The following is a 20,243-nucleotide window of genomic DNA, read 5'->3' on the forward strand; positions in this document are numbered from 1 at the left end:
GAAAAATCGCTTTTCCTATATGTAAAGTTTGACAAATAATAGTTAACACTAAAAGTACCAAACATGTCAAAATGACTTGTCGGTACAATCTTATAACCATGATTAAGATATAATAGCAATACATTTCCTCAGCCCTTTTGCAACTTTTATTACGATATGAAAGTGAAGAAATTGGTTAGTTTATAAATTTGTAAATTTTCAAAAGTTTATCATCGACCGATGGAAATAGATATGCGTTCATCGCCGGTAGTTCTAGTCTTAAGCAATAGTCTGTAAATATTTATAGAGCACCTGAAGTTGTTTATATTTCCAAACACAAAAAAAAAATACTCTCCCGTCAGCAAAGTGTTAAAGAACGCGAGTCGTACAAATTTTCACCACCACGTTCGTGATCGAATGGGGAACGCACGATTTGTTTTTCACAGCGGCAGAAGGTCATCGGTGCACGTTCCAACGATTAAAAATCCGCTTCCTCAGCTGGAAACGTAACCCGCGATACTCCACACGGCGGCTTATCGACGGTATTTATTTCGTTCGTGAATTCCCGTCTACGATATCCACACAGCTGACAACGGACACCGTCAACGCTTGTTACAGTCCCTATACGTCGACGTGCCCCGCAAATGTTGATGCATAAATATACGCAGATAAATAATACATAAGCGACGATTCTGATCGGAAATCTGTCGATTCGATACGCGTTGACACATGTAAATAGCTTAGCAAGGCGGCGCGGTTTGGAGAAGTGGCCTGGATTCGAGATACCGAGGTGGAGTACTGTCCAGAGGTGGAGATGAACGGGGAGGAAGAGCCCCCAAGATAAGCGCCGGTTGATATAGTATCTATGGAGAGAATGTGTGGGACTTAAACGTAAACAGTCTGTAGTTGTATAAATTGGGAGAGGAAGCCTCGACGATGGACTGTGGGTAGTCTTGGGATTAGTAGCTAACGGTCCAGGTGGCTTTAATTCAGGTAACTTTGATCGATGTGGGTGTAATTTGGGTAGCTTTGGTTAAAGTCGTGTAAGTTCGGGGTGTGTCGGTTCGGGTTTGTTTTGGTTGGTACAGAAAATTTTCCTATGGGTAATTTTGATCACGGTAGTTTTTATGCTAGTAGCTTAGGCCTGAGTACCTTTGGTCTAGAGTACCTTTAATCTGAGTAGTTTTTGCCCTTAGTACATTTTGCCTTGGGTACCTTTGATATTGAGTACCTTTGATCTTGGGTGACATTCATCTGAGTAGCTTTGACCTTAAGTACCTTTTATATGAATACCTTAGGTCTTCAGTACATTTGATCCCAATAGCTCAGGCTTAATCAACTTTGATTCGAGTAGATTCGACCCCCGAGTAGGTTTGGTTAGCCAGTATTAGGCTCAGCTAACTTAAAATTAGGTAGCTTATGTAGGTGTAAGATTCATCAGATGACCTAAAATGGCGATGCGAGTATACACGGATTTAAGCAGATCTTCGGGTAGTTGTAAAACTAGATCTATATTGATGGGTGTAAACTGAAACGTTACAAATTTGCTCAGAGTGGTCAGGGTTAGGGATGTGAGACAAATGTGAATTGTCGGAAGATTGTGTTTCGTTTTAATAACGACTTAAAACGATGAATTTGACACTATAGATAATTATGTTTAGCCCGCGAAATATAAGGGAGCCATTCTGTTCGATTAGGCTAAGATACAAGGGATTTGTTGATGGCTCGAGTAACCCGCTCGATTAGATCCAGTCGCCCGAAAACGGGAGGATCCGGGTTCAAAACCGGTCCCATGACCCTGTTTTGCCCGATCCTCTTTCACCCTATAATTCTCAGAGCCTGGGACTTGCCTTTGTGCCTTCACCGTGTCGTATTATTTAGCGTTGTCTTTAAAATCTTCAGTTTTCAGACCATTCCCGTCCCCGAGAATGTTTATAAACTCTCCAACTTTCGTAAATCAATTACTTAACTGTTAATTATTAGAAAAAAGAATGGACTTAACTTCGTTCCTATTTTTAATGGTTTCGTCGACAAAAAAAAAACCTAGAACAAAAACTGCATTGAGCTCTACAAATGTTTTTCACTTCACTGTGTGTTTCACAGATTCGTACGTGCTAGAATGCACGAACTCAGCAGACTATTACTTGCTTAATTAATATCGCGAAGGTTACTCTATCGAAGGAACACTACACGAAACTATTACGTAACGTAAACGTATTTGTTGTAACTTGAACCGTGATAATGCATTCCATAAAACTGTATAACACCTATTTAGATACACTTTGCCCTTATCGATATCCTGTTTCAATGATCCGAATCCGAAACAATCGTTTACTCAATAAATTCAATTTCTGTGTACAGTAACAATCGAAAGTATGAGACTAGACTTTCTGTGGGGCGAGAATGAAGGATATTATAAAAGAACTAATTAAAAGAATTAATTTATTATTAGGCTACTGATGTATCTGAAGTGTCTACGACTGCATACAAATAGAACAAATAATAGAAGTTCGTTTGCCCTTCGACTTTCAAATGTCCCCTCCATTTTTGTCCACCCTGTACATTGCAAAAGTCCAATGATAGGCGCCGTCTCTCGATCATTAGTCGTGTTTTCGATACCGTGTACCGACGACGTTCTCGAGAAAAATAACAGCCCGTCCAATGGATAAACTATCGTTACAACGGCGGAGCAATTATCATTATCGATGCAGCCAAGAGAGAAGAATAATGTTAACGAGCCTCCACAATCGCGAGCGTTCCGGGAGAAAGTTTCAGAAACATCTGTTGCGGATCGTACAATTATTTGCGAATCTCAAGTTACACCGAATGGAATCGGAGAATTTAAATGTAGCTTTCTAGATGGTTTTAGGTATCAATAATTGCTATCGAAACGTCGCCTCATTTATCGTTATACGTATTCCTGAAACGCACTGTATTATTGCTCGAATGGGCAGAAATGCAGAAAAGAAGGAAACATAATGTAACAATCAATGCCGAGCTAAACGATGACTAACGGTGTTCCGCGTGCGTATACTTCTTCCGGTCCCCGAATGCGTTCGAACGTCATCGTTACCGAAATAGCGCGATGAAAATTAGTACATACGTTATTGTGTCGCAGTCAAAGATGAACAATATTTCATTTTGAAAATGTTGGAAATTGGAATGTTTGAAATTCTAGATATCGAATGATCAGAACAGTTGGAAAATCAAATTCGAATTATTAAAGAAGTTGGATATTCGAATTATTTGAACTCCAAATTACTGGGAATTCAAATTATTGGAAGCTCAAATTATTGAAAACTCAAATTATGGGAAATTCAAATTATTGGAAGCTCAAATTATTGAAAACTCAAATTATGGAGAAGTTTCTTTCCAATTTGAAACCCTCCACGTACGGACCATCTAAATCACTAACTGGGGTCAATTGTGACTCATAAGAAGATCTCACACAGGACACGTGTATAATATTAACCGATATTCGCTTCGTCACCGTATACATAATTCAGTGACCATGTTTATCGATGGGTGGCTAGTCACCCCATCCATAAGAACGCAAGGGGTTAGTGATGGATAACGAGGTGACACGGCGTAGATAATTTTGTTTTTCTATACTTTTGTGAAAACACCAGTGCAATATCTAATGCAAATTCCTTAGTCAACACAGCCATCAGAATCAATAAATCAGATCGTTTAGCAACTTTAAATGCAAATTGAACACATTATTTAACCCTTTTGCATTTGAAATTTCCCTTCAAAGTCGTTGTCGTGGCTATGACGGCATTATTTTTGTCTATAAGTGCGTGTTATTTTATAATCAAAAGGTGTTGCAAATATTAAATATTCTTGCTTTAATTGGTTGGTAATGTTACCAGAGAAATGTGCCGATCGCGAAGGGTTAATTTTTGTAAATACGATTTTACGCGAACGCACGCAAAGCTGAATATTAGAATTCTTGTTCATGCTTCGGAAGCAACGAATACACAATTCTCGTTTGTTATTCATCGCTATCGATGCAGCGAAACATGTATAATGCCAATTCTATAAATCAACCTTTTGTTTGTTCATTCTTTACCGCATGTCGTCGTCTCCCGATGGGCGGGAGCAACGAGTGGACGTAAACAAACCTTAGAAGAAGAAGAAACATTATAATTGTTACCGCTTGATGAACAGAGTTATTTTAGGCGACGAGTAAAACGTCGAGAGACCTTGGATCGCGAGAACTCGAATGGGATTCGAAGCGAACTGCGTCAACGAACGACGTCGCCGCGGCGGCCTGCACACGTACGTGTGCAAACGCACGTTGCGAAGCCTGTCAAACGGACGTTTATTAAATATATTTTCATTAAATATATATATGTTAGTGTTCTTATTAATTTTACGAAGCACCTCATGACGCTCGAAGAGTATCGTGTGCGCGATGCGACTTGGACTCGGGGACCTCTGTGTCGTTTGATTAAGATTAATTCAAGCTGATTACGCAATTTTTTCCCGATGATAAACATCCTCCAAATAATAATCGGTACACGTCTGTCGCAAAGTCTGAAACCAGACAGAGATTTCCTTATCTTTGTTGTTACATATTTGTTAAACTGACCAATCGTCGTCGAAAGAATTCTCGAAGATCAGATTGAATACTTCAACTGAAATCTGGAATTATCGTACGATTGCGGATTTTGTGCATTTATAACGCGTATGGATCACCTATAATTGTGCACGTTTGAATGTTCAATGAGATTTAATGAGATTTTTTACTTTTATTACAAGTCCAATAAAACCCTTATGGTAAACATATTCTATTCGATTCCAGTGTTTGTAGAATAGACAATAAAGATTTATATTGTACACGAATATCCGCAATCTCTAATTGTCATAGAAGTGTTCATGAAGAATTTTCAACTGAAGAGGGTGGAGATTTTCTGTTTGAACCTTCCTCGTATAATTCGTGCGTGAATCGAAAATGTTCCGTTAAACAATGCCAACAACCCAACGGCCCCAGTGTTTCGGTATTAATCGGTGGGTTTTCCTAACTACCGGTGTGTAAGTTACGCGCCCAACGTGAACGGAATTATACAATTTGGCACGTCGAAATCCCGCGAAGAATAGGTGCATCCGATAGTCGCGAAAACAAATTGCGTAACCTGTGTGTGTGTGCGCGCGTATGCAGCCGAGAGAATTAACATATAAGAACTCCGGTCGCCAACAAGCATCGTACGTGCTGTGCAGTGGATACTGCACTTGTACGTAAATAATCGTTCGATTTGTTCATTGATCAGGTGGTAAAAATCACAGCGTTTACCGATGAAGAAACTGAAATAATACTTTCCTTTTCATTTAATCAGGTCTACCAATAAGTACTAAGTCCACTGTTTCTCCTAATTATGAGGAGATACATTTTAAACTAAAAGTATTTTCTCGATTTTGAATACTCATGTCCAACGTTATTTTTCGTACTGTGGGGCTATAATAATTTGATCGTTCACTGTAAATGCAACATCGAGTAACGAATCATACTTCTGAAAATCGTAGATGAAAAAGAAACTGGGCGATCTAGATTCGAACGGGGGACAGTCGAATCAGAATCGTTCGCTTTCCAAGCTACTGACACTGACCAAATAACTAAATATTGTATGTATATGCTATATCGGACTGTCAGCGATTCTTCTTCTTTTCTTATCTAAAAAATTTACGAGGGGTCGAAATGGTAACTAACGGTATTTATAAAACGGCGAGCTACCGAGGATGGCCTCGAAATTTCACGATGAGTTCAAAAGGTGACCACCGTCTACGTTTAGTGCGCGCATGCGGTTCCGAGTTTCGCGTAGATAACGCGACTTAATTGTATTGGGATCTGACATGGGGCGAAGCCTAAGGACTACCTCATCAATATGGTGACGTTTATACGGGCAATATTAGTTCTGTATCAACCACATCAGTAAGTATGCTAATTTCAATAAACAATGCACGCCATTGGGCAGATGCTAATTCTGCTACCCACAATTATTATGCATACTAGGATGGTATCACTGACAAGATATAAAAATAGACCTCTCATCTTATGGGAGTTGGTGGCCCATCTTGAACAATGAATCTGCTGTGGGTAGTGACACTAAAATGGAAATGGGATACGTAACCCCAGAAAAGTGTGCCGCAAAAATACATTGGTTGAAATGTCTACTCCTATATCTCGTCTGTGATGGTATCCGCAACTTACGCTTTTCGCCAGCAGGTATCGCATGCCGAATGTCAGATCCCAATTCACGTATATCCCCCCGAAGACCGATTTCGAAGCATCTCCGCCCTAAGAACACGACGGCAGCAATGTTCGATTACCTTGCCTGAGTATGCTCTCGTAGATCCGATAAGTGGTCTCGCAGTCGGCCTCCCTTAGGCCTGGTATCCTCGCCCCGCCGTCTAAACTCTGGCTTCTGTTCCGGAAATCCTGTTCGTCTCGTTTGCGCGGAGGGTCCTGGCACTCGCTCTGCCTACGGATGTGTCCTAGCCGTCTCCCAAAGTGCCTGATCATCTCCTGGATACTGTGATGATGGTGATGATGTGGCTTCTCGTGGTCACCGGTGGGGCTGGGTGGCGTGGGCGAGGCTCTGCCATTGCTCGATTGATGGTGGAGCTGATGGACATGATACAGAGGATGATGATGATGATGGTTCGACTGATGATGATGGTTGCTCCCGTGGATCGTGTGGTAGACCGAGTGGTTCTGCAGCGTATGATGGAGGGACGAGCTGTGGTTGGAGGAGTTCGAGCCGTGCGAGGATCCGTACGAGGTCGACGAGCCGTACGAGTACGTCGAGCTCACAGAGCCCCGGGAGACCTTTTTCTGCATGTGTTTCTGGTTTAGTAACTCCTGGAAGAACTTGGTGTCGTGGTGTCTAGCATCCGAGGCAGATGAGCTCTTCGTGTCGTGGTGGTGATGGTGGTGATGGGCGGTTCGCGTGTCGCCGTTGTGGGAGCCGTGATGGGACAGCAGGTGGGTGATACCGTGCATCTCGATTGGACTGTGTCGTTAATCTATGTATGTGTCGATGGTCCAAAAATGTTGGACAGATCGTGCAGAGAAATCGAGATTCTTGGTTCAGTCTTGCGATTCGTTCTTCGCTGGTCGACTTGGTCCAGAGACTGAAGGAGACTCCAATGTTTTAGAACGATGTCGTTGATGCGGAGAGGAAGATGCTCTCTCTCTCTCTCTCTCTGTAAGACCAATGTTGGCAGAACTGCGAAAAACATGATCAGGCGACATTGAAATGGGGACCTGATGGACATACTTTCGAGTCGAGAGCCGTGTGACGATAGCGATCACGTAGATCAAATTAGATCGTATTTGGATGACGATTAGCACCCTAGGGGATAGGGTACCTTTGGATATTTAGCGACACAATGCGAATCTCGTGATTCGCGGTAGTTCGTCTGTTTTTCAACGATTGCAGGCCGAAACTAACAGGTCGCGGATTAATGCGTCCTATAAATCAGTTGCACTTTGAAAGATTGAAATTTGTCGCGAGTGAATAAATTTAGGCGAGGTTCGAACTCTTACTGCTGGCTTCGCGATGCGGACGGAGAGAGCTCGTCGTCTTGTCGAGACAATTCCGATCAATTGGGATCGCATAATAATTTCGGTGGCTTTCTACGTTATCCTCGGAATGTAATATTTGTGTCGTAACACGTCGACGACTGTTGTGGGTATTTAAAAAATTAAGGGGAGCTTCGTTTTTTGTGTATCGATTGAAAAAAAAAAACATTGTTTTCTTTAGCGAGTGGAGTAGTGTTTCTGCGGGAACCGACGAAAACAAGTCGATTTTTGGCAACGGGAACGACGAAGAGATGTTTCTAAACAAGAACTTCGGAAAATAGACGGGACTGTACGTGCGCATCTGGCAGGCGTACAAGAATTAGTAATACCTTCGATTGATGCCTCTTAAATGAGGAATGTCGAATCGTGTTTCGCCTTTCATGAATGAATTTATTTTCTGTCTTTGATCTGAAGATTTACTCCTGGTCAGTTGGTTTGATTTTTTATTTACTTATTCGATGAGTAGCGAATTACTGTTCTATGTGTGACAAACCAGGAGATTATTTATTCATTTTATAAAATTGTAACATAACACCAAAGAAACAATTAACTGATATATAAGGAAATAAATTAATTATTTTCGTTACCAATGAATTAAAGACAATTAATTACATATACTGTGAAACAAGTTATTAAGATCATTATTATTTCTGAAGAGAGAATCTGCTCCTATCAATTACGAATAGAGAATAGTACATACTCATCTTCATCTTCGTTCCAGGAACTATTAATTTAGCTCAATTAAAACCGTTCGTTAAGTTTCTAACAACCCTGTCTCGTGAAACTTTTCGCAAAGAGTAAAGTTTATCGATAACTGCTCGGTCGTTTCGGCTTCAGTTCCGACGGAAAGGGGACCAAAATCACGTACTACCAGAGTGCGTACTAAAACCGAGTCGTGTTTACAAATCGTTTCAAATGGAAAACGAAGAATGATATTTCAAGTAAGAACCTGGTTCTCGCCGAGTTCCTACATAAACAACATTCAAAAGAAATCTAAGAAATCTTCCAAATTGAATCGAAAATGGTCATTTTTTTAAACATTTAACGGATGGGTTCTTTGTTCTTTATATTTCGTACAAAAATTACAAACGACCATTTACCTGTCTCGACCGTTAAGTGTTAAGATACTGAACACTTTCGACTAACATAGTTCATTTACCAAGAAGGAATTTATTACTATTAGTAAAAAATAATCTATGGCGTACTATTACCAATAATAACATATAATAATACATGGTTATGGAATAAGGTAATCTATTCTTGGTAACTACATGTGGCATTGTAGACTGTTAAAGTGTAATTTTAATCTTTAAAATACTCTCAAGATGCTGACTAAATCGGAATTAACGGGTTGCGTATTCAATGGAAGGATTAAGATGATCATCGGCACGCTCGACAGCGTGTTATGGCACTGGGATTGAACTGCAGAGCACATACTACGTCGAGGGTTAAATTAGAATTCACGAGGAAACGGTTAGCACACGCGGCTGATTGTCAGATTGAAGGAAGTAGTCAGAGCCGCCAATTATTTCGTTGTTTCGTTTGAGAATAGCTTCTACGAGCTGTCCAGCGCCTTCTCTTAAGTATGTTCGAAACCAATTTCCGTTGAATAAATAACGTTCCTCCTGAACATTTGTTTTCTTATTGAAAGATTATTTATCATTTAATATACATCTAAACGTACGGAAGCTTTTCCAATTTTTGTATTGCTCCAAAATACACGGCAACGATTCGTGGCAGATATGGTAGTATCGAAAAGGTTGAAAAACGTGGACAGGATGAAGATCGATAATCTGCTAAGTAACCCAGGAATATGATAGTAATTAAGATCTAATATTAGGTGTATCGATAAATAATGCCCCCGACTCTATCACTTTCAATACTAGACATTCAGTTTACTTCATTCCAATTTTCCAACATCGTTCGTCATATTTTTGCATGACAATACATTTTCACAGATCTTTCACCACTTGCATTGCAATATGAACACGAAAAAACTAGTTAACACATTATCTACCGGTTGCTATTTACGTTCAGTATATCCAACGATCAACAGCCAAGGAACTATTATTAAATAGTTCAATCACAGTAGCAAATAACATTCACGAGAAATACCAAAAACTCTAATAGAATAACGTAACAATTTCTTCTATACCCCTGATCTAAGGGTAGTATTAATAAGCTCCTCATCTATAAGCACTGAAATTTAAAAACCGATTTAATAGGCTACCGGTCAATAAAGTGTTAATTTATAAATTTGACTATTCTCAAAAGTCTGTCACGTTTATGGGATCCGATAGAAATAGATTTTATTTTATACATTTATCGTCGGGTGGTTGTTAAAAGGACTCGCAATTTTTCCACTGCGTAATTCTTTCGGCTGCAGAGTCCTGCTTATCGGAACGGTGGGAAGGGGAGGGGGTAGGATGAAATCACGGCATCGACCTTCCGGCGATACACTTGGAAATGTCCCGATTTTGACAACGGGGTCGTCGATGTGGTAAATTTCGGGGTCGCGCGCGGGCGGGGAAACTGGGTCACATCGATTGACTCTCTCTGGTCTCTCCCCGTTCCCGTGGAGGAGTGCACCCCGCGCTCAAAGGTATTATTATAGGTCTCTTCTTCTTTTCCTCTTTTGTTCGACGGGACGGGAATTGGTAGCGCGGGGGAGCTAAGGCAAGAAACAGCTCCGAGCAAACCACGTCGAAAACAAGATTCACCCCCCCCCCCCCACAATCCCCCCTTCCGTGGAGAACGTTCTACAGGATGCTAATAAAAATGTGGGACAGTTTCGCTGCGTAGATTTTAGACGGCAAACTGAGGGACGAAAATGAAGAATATGACACGCGATTGCGTTCGAGGATTCATTTTCAACTCGAAAATATCGATATTGAACAGACCCATTTTCTTACAATTTTTCATTCTATTTTTCGAGGGAAAATTTCATGTCAATGAAACTACGGACCCATGCTGACAGAAGGTAGATATTAACCGGTTATAAAATTTAACGCACTTTTAAAGTGTATTACCAGTGCAACACTGGGCGTTCAAGGGAAACAAGGGCATCCAAAAGTTCCACAATTTGGAAAAGAAAAGGTTTTTAAATTACTGTGTATGTATTCGGTAAGTCACGATGAATTTATCCTGTACCTTAGACACCCATGTCCATAGAGACCATAGTAACATTCAAACCCCCAATATTAATGGTTATGCATTGCAGCATTAGACTAAAAATAAAAACTACACTACAAACGCTTAACGATTCGTTCGGTAATTAACTGTTGTCGTGAGGCTATTTGCGTCCAACGGAGAGTTAATCAGAATAGGAATTTATAAAACTAGAAAAAAAGGACATTTCATCGCGTGTAATAAACTTCAACTACCTAATTACTGTTTCGCGACAGGCCAAGAAGATTGAACTCACTCTGACGTTTGCAAAAGCCATTGTTCATTCGACTCACGCGTTGGTCCGTTAACGGAAACGATTTCCCGATCTAGCGTTCACGAAAATATCGCTTCGTGGAGAACGTGACGTAGGTATGCACACGTACACACACCTCGGACAGCTGACACACCACCAACAGCGAGAAATTCGCGACGAAATAACGACGGCGAAGGAGCTTTCAGCGAGGGACAGTAATAATCTCCTTTCTAAATCGGAATTCATTACACGGCCGACGCTAGAACAATTTCACGTTTAATTTAACGTTTGAAAGGCTGGCTTTTGTACTCGGTAATCATTTCACCAATAACAATATAAGGGGTGTTAAAAAAAAACATTCAATATTTATACGGTACATAGAACCAGAGATGGGAAAATTCATTACCTAGATAAAAAGTTTCGAATAATGAATAAAAGATAGAAAAAATATTTCGTCATTTTTACTTGATTGAACGTGGTAATTCCAATTTTTATTATAAAATAATATTTCTTCTTAAATGACTAGACACTTTTGCAAACAATTATTTAATCTCATGAACTGTTTAAAGGTCAGGATGACGATCATAGATACTGCTGCTCCTCACTATGTATTATTCGAAAAAAAATTGTGCCCATCTCTGCATAGAACACACTCTACTGACAAGAGAACCAACCTACAGTGTATCCTATGTATCATATAAATATTGAATGGTTTTTGTTTTAACACCCTGTATACGCTCACGTTTCTTTCCGACGATATAGGGATACTCGAGACTTTTTTTTCTCCTGAACAACCTTCGGATATTATTTATGAAGGTGACAGAATGTTAATCGCTGAAGTGTCCTTTATCGTTAATTTTTCTTCTTAGTTTCTATTCGCTACCTTCCGGAGAGGAGCCAAATAAGCATATATACATATTGCGTGATGGTTACCCTCGAATGTACGGCCAACGATCGATGAAGTCTCGTGTTTCGGCGCAATTCCTACGGTGGTGTTCTGACGGCAAAAGGAGCCCGAAAACCCCACGAGAAGTTATTATCCTCGACCAACCCCAGTGACACTCTCAGAAAATAGTTATTCTCGTAATGTTCTCGATTATTTCGAGCAGGAATTCGACGAAACGGGAATCGCCGGAGAAAATGGAACGTCGATTTGTCCTGTATATATTTTATTCGTATACAGTGGGTGATCTGTAGAATAGTTTAACTGCTAATATTTCGGAAATGAAGCTTCAGATTACAAAACGGTAAAGAATTTTTCGAATTGTATTTACATGGGGAATAAGCATCTTGCTGATTGCCCCATGTTTTTTAGACACACTGTATAATGTTTATTCACCGATGCATACACCCTACATAGAGAAAAGCATTGATTTTCCGATAATTGTAGCTCGCTGGCCACGATCTACCAAGAACTGCTTCTCGTGTCAGATTTGATTGAAACGCTCGTTCTGTGTGGTCGTCGGCGCGTCGCTTTGAATCGATCACAATATTGCGATGCGGTCGTTCGCTGAAAGCAACAATTTAATTTGTATCGGTTCCCGGGAATACATCGATACTATCCTCCCAATGACGCTCGTCGATGTCAGCAGGTCTCCCACGCCGTAGTATAACCTTTTCCGCGCGCAACATCAACGAGTTCTCGCAGAACGGTAATATGTAATTCGTAGCTGCATTGTGTCTGACATTTTAAAGGTCAATCCCTTGAACTCTGATGGCCAGGTGAAGTACAGAGACGTGTGACTTGTTAACGCGCGCGCACGCGTATTTATAGTGCACATTTTTTTTTTCAACGCGTTCTTATCATCGGCGCGCACAACCTTTAACCTCTTGAGGGAAACTGGCACGTACGTTTAGTTCGATTTTTCATTCAATCATTCATTCGAAAATTGTAATTAAATATTCACCTGGAACTTCTGTTAATATTTATATTTTAATTAAATACACTTGGAAAATAAAAAATATTTCTTCTGGTGTTAATAAATTCGTCCCTGAAGAGGTTAAAGAATTTATACTTTACACTTTCCATATGACTTTACATTTTAATTTCTGGTAAGCTGAAACGGTTTGTGATGTTTCTGAAATTCTAAGCCGAAATGGACCCGGAGACCACCGTCCGGGGATTTAACACTTTGACTGCCACATCACCCCCAAATATAGATGACACATACATTGCAAAGGGGGCTAGAGATTATTTAAATAACGTTAGAAAATTTCACGTAAAATTAATATTGTAGTAAGTACAATTTAAAGCAAGACTATCAGCATCTATTAACAGAACGAATATATTTTCGACGATTTATGGCTTAGAAAATGAAATAAAGCGTGTCTGACTACGTACGGGCTTTTTCACTGTGGCAGTCAACGTGTTAATACGCTACCTACCGGCTGCTGTTTAACACGTTGACTGTCAATTATTTAAATGCCATTATAATACTTCTCTGTAAAATTAATATCACAGTATAATTTAAAACAAGACAACCTACCTCTATTGACTAACGCATACATTTTCGATTATTCACGATTTAAAAAACGAAATAAAGTGTGTCTGGCCACGAACGACCTTTTTCACTGTGGCAGTCAACGTGTTAATAAGTTTACTAGATCCAACGATCAACTACCGGGGAACTATTATTAAACAGTTCAATTACAGTAGCAAATTACATTCGCGGGAAATAACAAAAACTCTAATAGAATAACGTAACAATTTTTTCTCTAACCCTGATCTAAGGATAATATTAATAGACTTCTTATCTATAAGCATTGAGGTCTATTAATAGGCTACGGGTCAGTAAAGTGTTAAAGTATCCGTAGTTTCCATCGATCGAGGATACCACCCAACGATCATAAATCTGATTTCTCCGTTTTGCTTCACGGATTATTCCATCACCGTCAGAGCTTCTGTTTTAAAATAGTCCCCGACAACAACGCAACGAGTAACCAACGATTGAACGGTCCCTCGAGTCCTCAACCGTTTTATTAATGAAAACGCAAATGAGCCGCCTGAGCAAACGCGAAAGGACGGAGGAGTTAAGTATGCGCGCGCATACGGTGCTGTTTTGCATTAACAAATAAGCAAATTAACACGCACCGAGAACAGAATCGTGTATTCGTATCGGTGTGCAACTCGCGATTAGACCCCCGTCTTCTTAACCTTTCCATTCCCACTGTTGCAATACGGCTATAATATTCGAAATTACGAAATAAGGTAATTATGCAGTTTAGCGACTTTTGTCAATTTTAGCTATAAATATCTCGGATACTAATCCCAATCGGTGCTAACATGTACAGGAAAAAGTTGCTTTAAATGTTGAGTTCTATAACATATTCAAAGGTCATTGAAATCGGCGTTGATCGGTTTTGCAAGTAATCGATTGCAGAAGCATTAAATGTTCCGAGAGATGAACAAACTGGATCCGAACAGGTTGAGATCATCTCGAAAAATACGCAACACGTGACCACGCGTACAGAACGTTACTCAACCTTTTTTGAAGGTAATTAATAAAGGAATTTGCACACAATGCGGTTAAATTTCGTTACGTAATGTTAAGCGAATAAATCGATGACATTTTGGTCCCCAGATTTACATTCGTTTCGTAACAGTAATTCGTTCGTTATGTTTCGGTTTAACACCGTGAACGCGTAACGATTAATAAACACGAGCTTACAGTGGACAGTGGACCGTATCAGTATATACCCTGAAGCTGATTTTCAGTTTCCAATAGAACAGAAAATTGATGTATTTGCATGAATATTTAAAACCACGATGAAATAAAAAAAAAAATGTACTCAAGATTGAAAAATCTTTCTATACTATTTATAACATAATAAGGTCTTTAATAATAAAAAAAATAGATTTCTGTATGACTCTTCTTTCTACAAGTTAGTCTATGAAAACGTGAACTTTCAGTTTAACCGTTTCAGTACCTTAGAGCCGATATAATGTCTTTCCATTTTTAATATACATATAATAATTTAAACATACAGGAAGACGCTCTATATTTATAAAATAAGTTTATACAGTGAAACATACGTTTACTGGACAGGATTAATAAAATTTTACAAAAAAGCGTGAAAGTATCTTCATTTTTAAAAGTAGTGTGTTAATTTTAATAGGCAACTCAGAATCGCAGATTTTTCAAGGTATTTTTGGACGGTACCCGGAGAATTTATACGGTAAATATTACAAGGATTAATTATTATAATTTCACTCGTTAGAATCGATTCTTTTCACACTAGACCCACCGAACCTTTCAAAAAGGTAGGAACTAGGACGGCAAAACCGATCATGATAAGTTTCGTGTTAAAAGAGGAGGAGTAACGAAAAACCAGTGAGTCAGGTGTAACAAATAGCACGATGAACAAATAGTAAATATTCTTTTTTTTCTGGTATTTGGCGAGAAAAATACGTCTGACACGACCCGAGGTGCCAATCACGCGTGTAACATTACGGACGCGGTCGCAAGGTGGCTGGAATATGTATTTCCGAACTCGATAAACGCATAAATAGCGACGTACAATTACATAACCTGGGTGTGCGTGTGTTCATGTGTCGACGAGCAGATAAACAGGAAAGCGAATCCCGACCTTCTGCACGTTGATCCGACTTTGTGCTCACGTGTACTGTCTAATACGAAATTATTAATCAGTTTTAGCTACCACGCGATCACGTTTTACAAAGCCGCATGTGCAGAGACTAAGATGCGTCATTTATACAATACGATAAATTACTCGACAGAAATCATACGTAAATTAGTAACATTAATTTTGGCTTGGTAGTAAATCAGAGGTGTGGCAAGCATAGGAGGGATTAAAAACTACGTCTGCGAATGTTTTGATTTTTATGCCGATCCATGTCTATACATATAGAAAGAGAATTCATTTCTTTTACCGCGACTGAATAAAACATTCGGTTTTTTAAATGCCGGTGATTGTATATAAATGTTTACATTTGAATGCGTTAGCGATTGCATTTTTATTACGACTAATTCTGCGGGCTCGATGATTGTGACAGGTGTGAATTTCATCCTGGGCGTTCACACGAGGCTCAGGAAACATATAACTAATCGATTTAGATTCAGAAAGGCTTGATACACGGGCAGCGTCGAACACTCCGAAGATCGAATGGAGACCATTTCGGGACCAAAAGGCAGAACACAGACTATCTTGGATTTAAAAAAAAAAAAAAACAGATATCAAGCATCTCAGACCCAGGAGCACCGAGAAAGAAGTTTTCGGATAAAGATAAAAGTGAAAGATGAAAATATCGTCGACACTATGAGTGAAACGCCACAATTACAAAAAGTAACTCTTACTCATCGGATAGTTCTCGTTGAATAAATTTATTTAATCGACGCTCGTCGATAAAGTTATTTTCTTGTTCGAACTTTGAGTAACGATAAAACATAAAGTATCTTTTATTCAAATAGTTATTTAAATAATTTTTTATCTAGATAATGCCCATCTCTGGCCCAGAACAATCTGTATTGAACCTTTGAGGTCCAATACGGTCTATGTCGTACCTTTGAGTTCGAATAAGGTCTACATCGTATCTTTGGGTCCAATACGGTCTGCATCGTATCTTTGAGATCCAATACGGTCTGTATCGTATCATTGGAATCCAATACGGTCTCTATCGTATCATTGGAATCCAATACGGTCTGTATCGTATCTCTGAAATCTACAATCGTCTATATATCGTATGAATTTCACGATTCCAGAATCATGAGTACGGATTCTCTCGATCCCGTATTATCGCCACGACGATGAAAAGTATCTGTATTGTAGCTATAGAATCGTCTATATGAATGTCCGCGAGTCTATCCCCACTGTTACTGTCCGCATCTAGACCTTGAAGTTCAGAACCGCCTGTATCGAGTTTCTCGGACGCGAGAAGTCCGTACAAAATATCCTATTTGTCCCGGCTGATCTATACCGACTGCACGTTTTCAGAACGTCAATGTGTCAAGCGGTATCATATAGCACATAAATTCATTGTTACACAAGAGCACAGGTACGACTTCCACTGAAACTATGTAATCATAAAATCTACTTACATTCATCATAAAAGTGAAAAAATATAAAATTTCATTTTAAAAGAGAAGTTTGACATTAGAACTACAGACGATAAACGCATATTTGCTTCGATCGGTGGATAAACGTGAAAAACATTTGAAAATTTAGAAATATAGAAATTTACTAATTTCTTCACTCTCATATCGTAATAAAAGGTGCAAAAGATCTAAGAAAATGTATTGTCATAACATTTTAATCGTCGTTGAGAGTGTATTGACAAGTCATTTTGACTTGCTTGGTATTTCTAGTGTTAAATTTCTCTTATTCAAGGAACATTTCGAATTCACGGAGCCACTCCAAACTCTCGACCCGCAACGTACTCACGTCCCCCCACCTCTTAAGTGTCCAAAATAATTGCCCCCTGTACCTCGTTGTCCACAAGCGAAGGAAAAAGGGTACAATTCTGCGATCACGAATGAAAAAATTTACGAATAAAAGGGAAAACGAAACGAGGATATACCAACGCGCCGAATGAAAGTTTACAGGTCGTTGATACCGGCCGACGTAACCGGGTCTCCGCGGTCGTTACGTCACAGCTCTGATATGCACTTTAATACGCAAGACCGCACGAGACCACCGCGTCGAGGAAAAATCGACCGAAACGATAACCGCTGTTGATCCCACCGCCGCCGCGTGGAGTCTCGACGTGTCCCGGAGAACCTCCAATTTTTGAAAAGACACGACCCCCAAAACTCTCTCAACAACGCCCACGTAAACGTTGATAGAGTGGGACAGATCGGACAGTATCGTTATGTAACATGTGAAATCATCAGAATTTATTAATCGAACCGATATCGAAGGCTCTATACGTCGATACTAATAATAATATCTTCAGAGGATGTTTGTGCGAATTATAATTGGTCAAAAGCTAAATTAACGAAAACATGTTGAAAATACATGCAGAGTTACGACGGAATTTCACGACTTTTCTCTGATTTCGTAAAAAAAAAAAACGTGTTAGGAAAAAATTTAGGACGATTTAAAACAGAAAAAAAAAATTTTTTTGTTTAATCGAGGTAAAGTACTATTGTACTGATACACTGATGTAATAATTTCAGGGTAAATGCACGTATTGAAGGAGTCGTGATTCATTCTACTGAGAAATATTTAAAAAATATTATAGCGTCATTTAAAAAACAAAAGGTAACACCCGTATCTTCGAAAAAGGAACTCTAATTTACGTAAGTTATGGACGCTTAAGTATAATTAAACTTTTGTCTAACATAATTTTCTGCGAAGTCAAAGGAAAATCCTGTACATGTATTTCCCGCGTCTATCTGAATTCTCGTGAACCCTCGTGCCACTGTACGAGTTAAACTGACGCGAATGTGAAATTTCGATTCTTGATTATCGTTTTTATTATTGAGGTTCGTTAATCAATTTGACGTTAACGGTTTACGTGTATGACAATAATCTGGCGATAGAAGGAACATGTTATTCTGATTCGATTTAATTTAAGAAATAACAAAGTAATAATAACAAATATAAAAAAATAATCAATAAACTTCTTCGTTTAGAAATTATCGTTATCTAGAGAAAATACTTAATATAATGATAAAGCCGCGGATATTTATGCAAATACAGATATTTACATATTTATTTACAGAAACCGGAGTCAAACAGAAATCTTATTAACCAATATAAAACATTTTTCTGCGGATATTTGGGCAAATACAGATTTTTTGCAGTTCAATTTACTAAAACTGGACTCAAACAGTAAATTTGTTTACTTTACTAAGAATTCCATTAGATTAAAAATACAATGTAAAATCTCATTACATGTTACGAAATATTTTAATCGAATATCAGACACTCCAGTACGATATGAATACATAAAATCCGCAATCTAACAATATTTAAGTAATTAATTAATCTTTCGTGTACATAAACATCCAGGTATCACGAGATAAAAACGTTTTGACAAAACCTTGTCCCCGCAACAAAGCACGAAACCAGTGATATTTACACAATTATTACAAGTATTTACTCTGTTAAACACAAAGTATTTATACACGTCGTAATTACTCGTTGTAAACAAAAGTCGATATCTGCATTCGTATAAACGTTACACGATGTAAACTATTGTAAACTATTGTAAACTATGTATAAACTGTTTACTGTATTTTTCATTGTGGGTCACCGATGTCAAGTAAATAAACGGGGGACAACACATGCGTGACGTGTCAAAATATCACTAAAGGTATTCCATCTCCTATACTGCCTGTGCACAGTGTTTTATCGTTTCCTCAAACGACCCATTTACATTGAAAACATATTACTTAACGTATGCCTGCGATGATTTACAGTCACGATTTTCCGACAAAGCGAAATAGCATATATGTACATATATGACACAAACATTGGCCCCCACCGATGTGCGTTTCTTGCGCACGAAACTCCCCAGCTCGGAAAGGCGACTGTTAAGTTTTTTTTACCTGCCACGGAACATTATTCCGAACGATACACGCTGGTGACTATGTATAGTCAACTGCAGTGGCGATGCAGTAATGGACAAAATGGTCCGAAAGTTTGTCGTTGATAGATGATGTTTGTTTGTTTTTCAGATTTCCTTACACTGGAAGGAGACCAACTAGCTGGAGTTTGACACAATTTTTGCACTCCAAATTTAAATTTTTGCACTGTAAATTTAACTTGTAGATCAAATTCGCCCCTTTGCAAATGAAATTTAACCTTTTGCAAATCAAATTCAATCTTTTGCTATTTCTGAAATAAAGAGCAATGAAAAAAACTTTTTTCAAAAATGTATTCGCCACTATTTCATTAGATTTGTAACATAAGAAATTGTCAAATAGGATATAAAATTCACCACGTTCATGAACAGAAAAGTCGACATATTCGCCCTAGATTAAATGGTTTAACCGAAGCCAGATTTAGTTCAGTGTTTAAATGCTCTATCGATCGAAGTCCTTTTATGATAATACAGAATAAATGTTTGTAGTTAACAGAACTACTTAAACATTGCGTTCGAAAACACGTACCGTAGTTATTAGACTGTGGACTTTATGCATTTATGGAATACATGTCAGAGAGATCAAAACAAAGCATTATGGAAATTCTAATGAGTAATCTAAACGTAGTCTTTTCCTTCTATTTTCGATCTAATAGAATATTTAATTCCTATTTACATCGTACTTGTATAAATCTGACTGTAAAACTTTGTAT

At 38.7% G+C, this 20,243-nt stretch overlaps 1 protein-coding gene across 1 annotated transcript in view; it reads right to left on the reverse strand.

Moving 5' to 3' along the window:
* The window catches only part of LOC107188291 (dentin sialophosphoprotein), a 125,275-nt gene that overhangs the window by 37,455 nt on the left and 67,577 nt on the right, over positions 1–20,243 (reverse strand). The window lies entirely within an intron of this gene.

The sequence above is a fragment of the Dufourea novaeangliae genome, unplaced genomic scaffold (genome assembly GCF_001272555.1).
Source record: "Dufourea novaeangliae isolate 0120121106 unplaced genomic scaffold, ASM127255v1 scaffold118, whole genome shotgun sequence".
NCBI lineage: Eukaryota > Metazoa > Arthropoda > Insecta > Hymenoptera > Halictidae > Dufourea > Dufourea novaeangliae.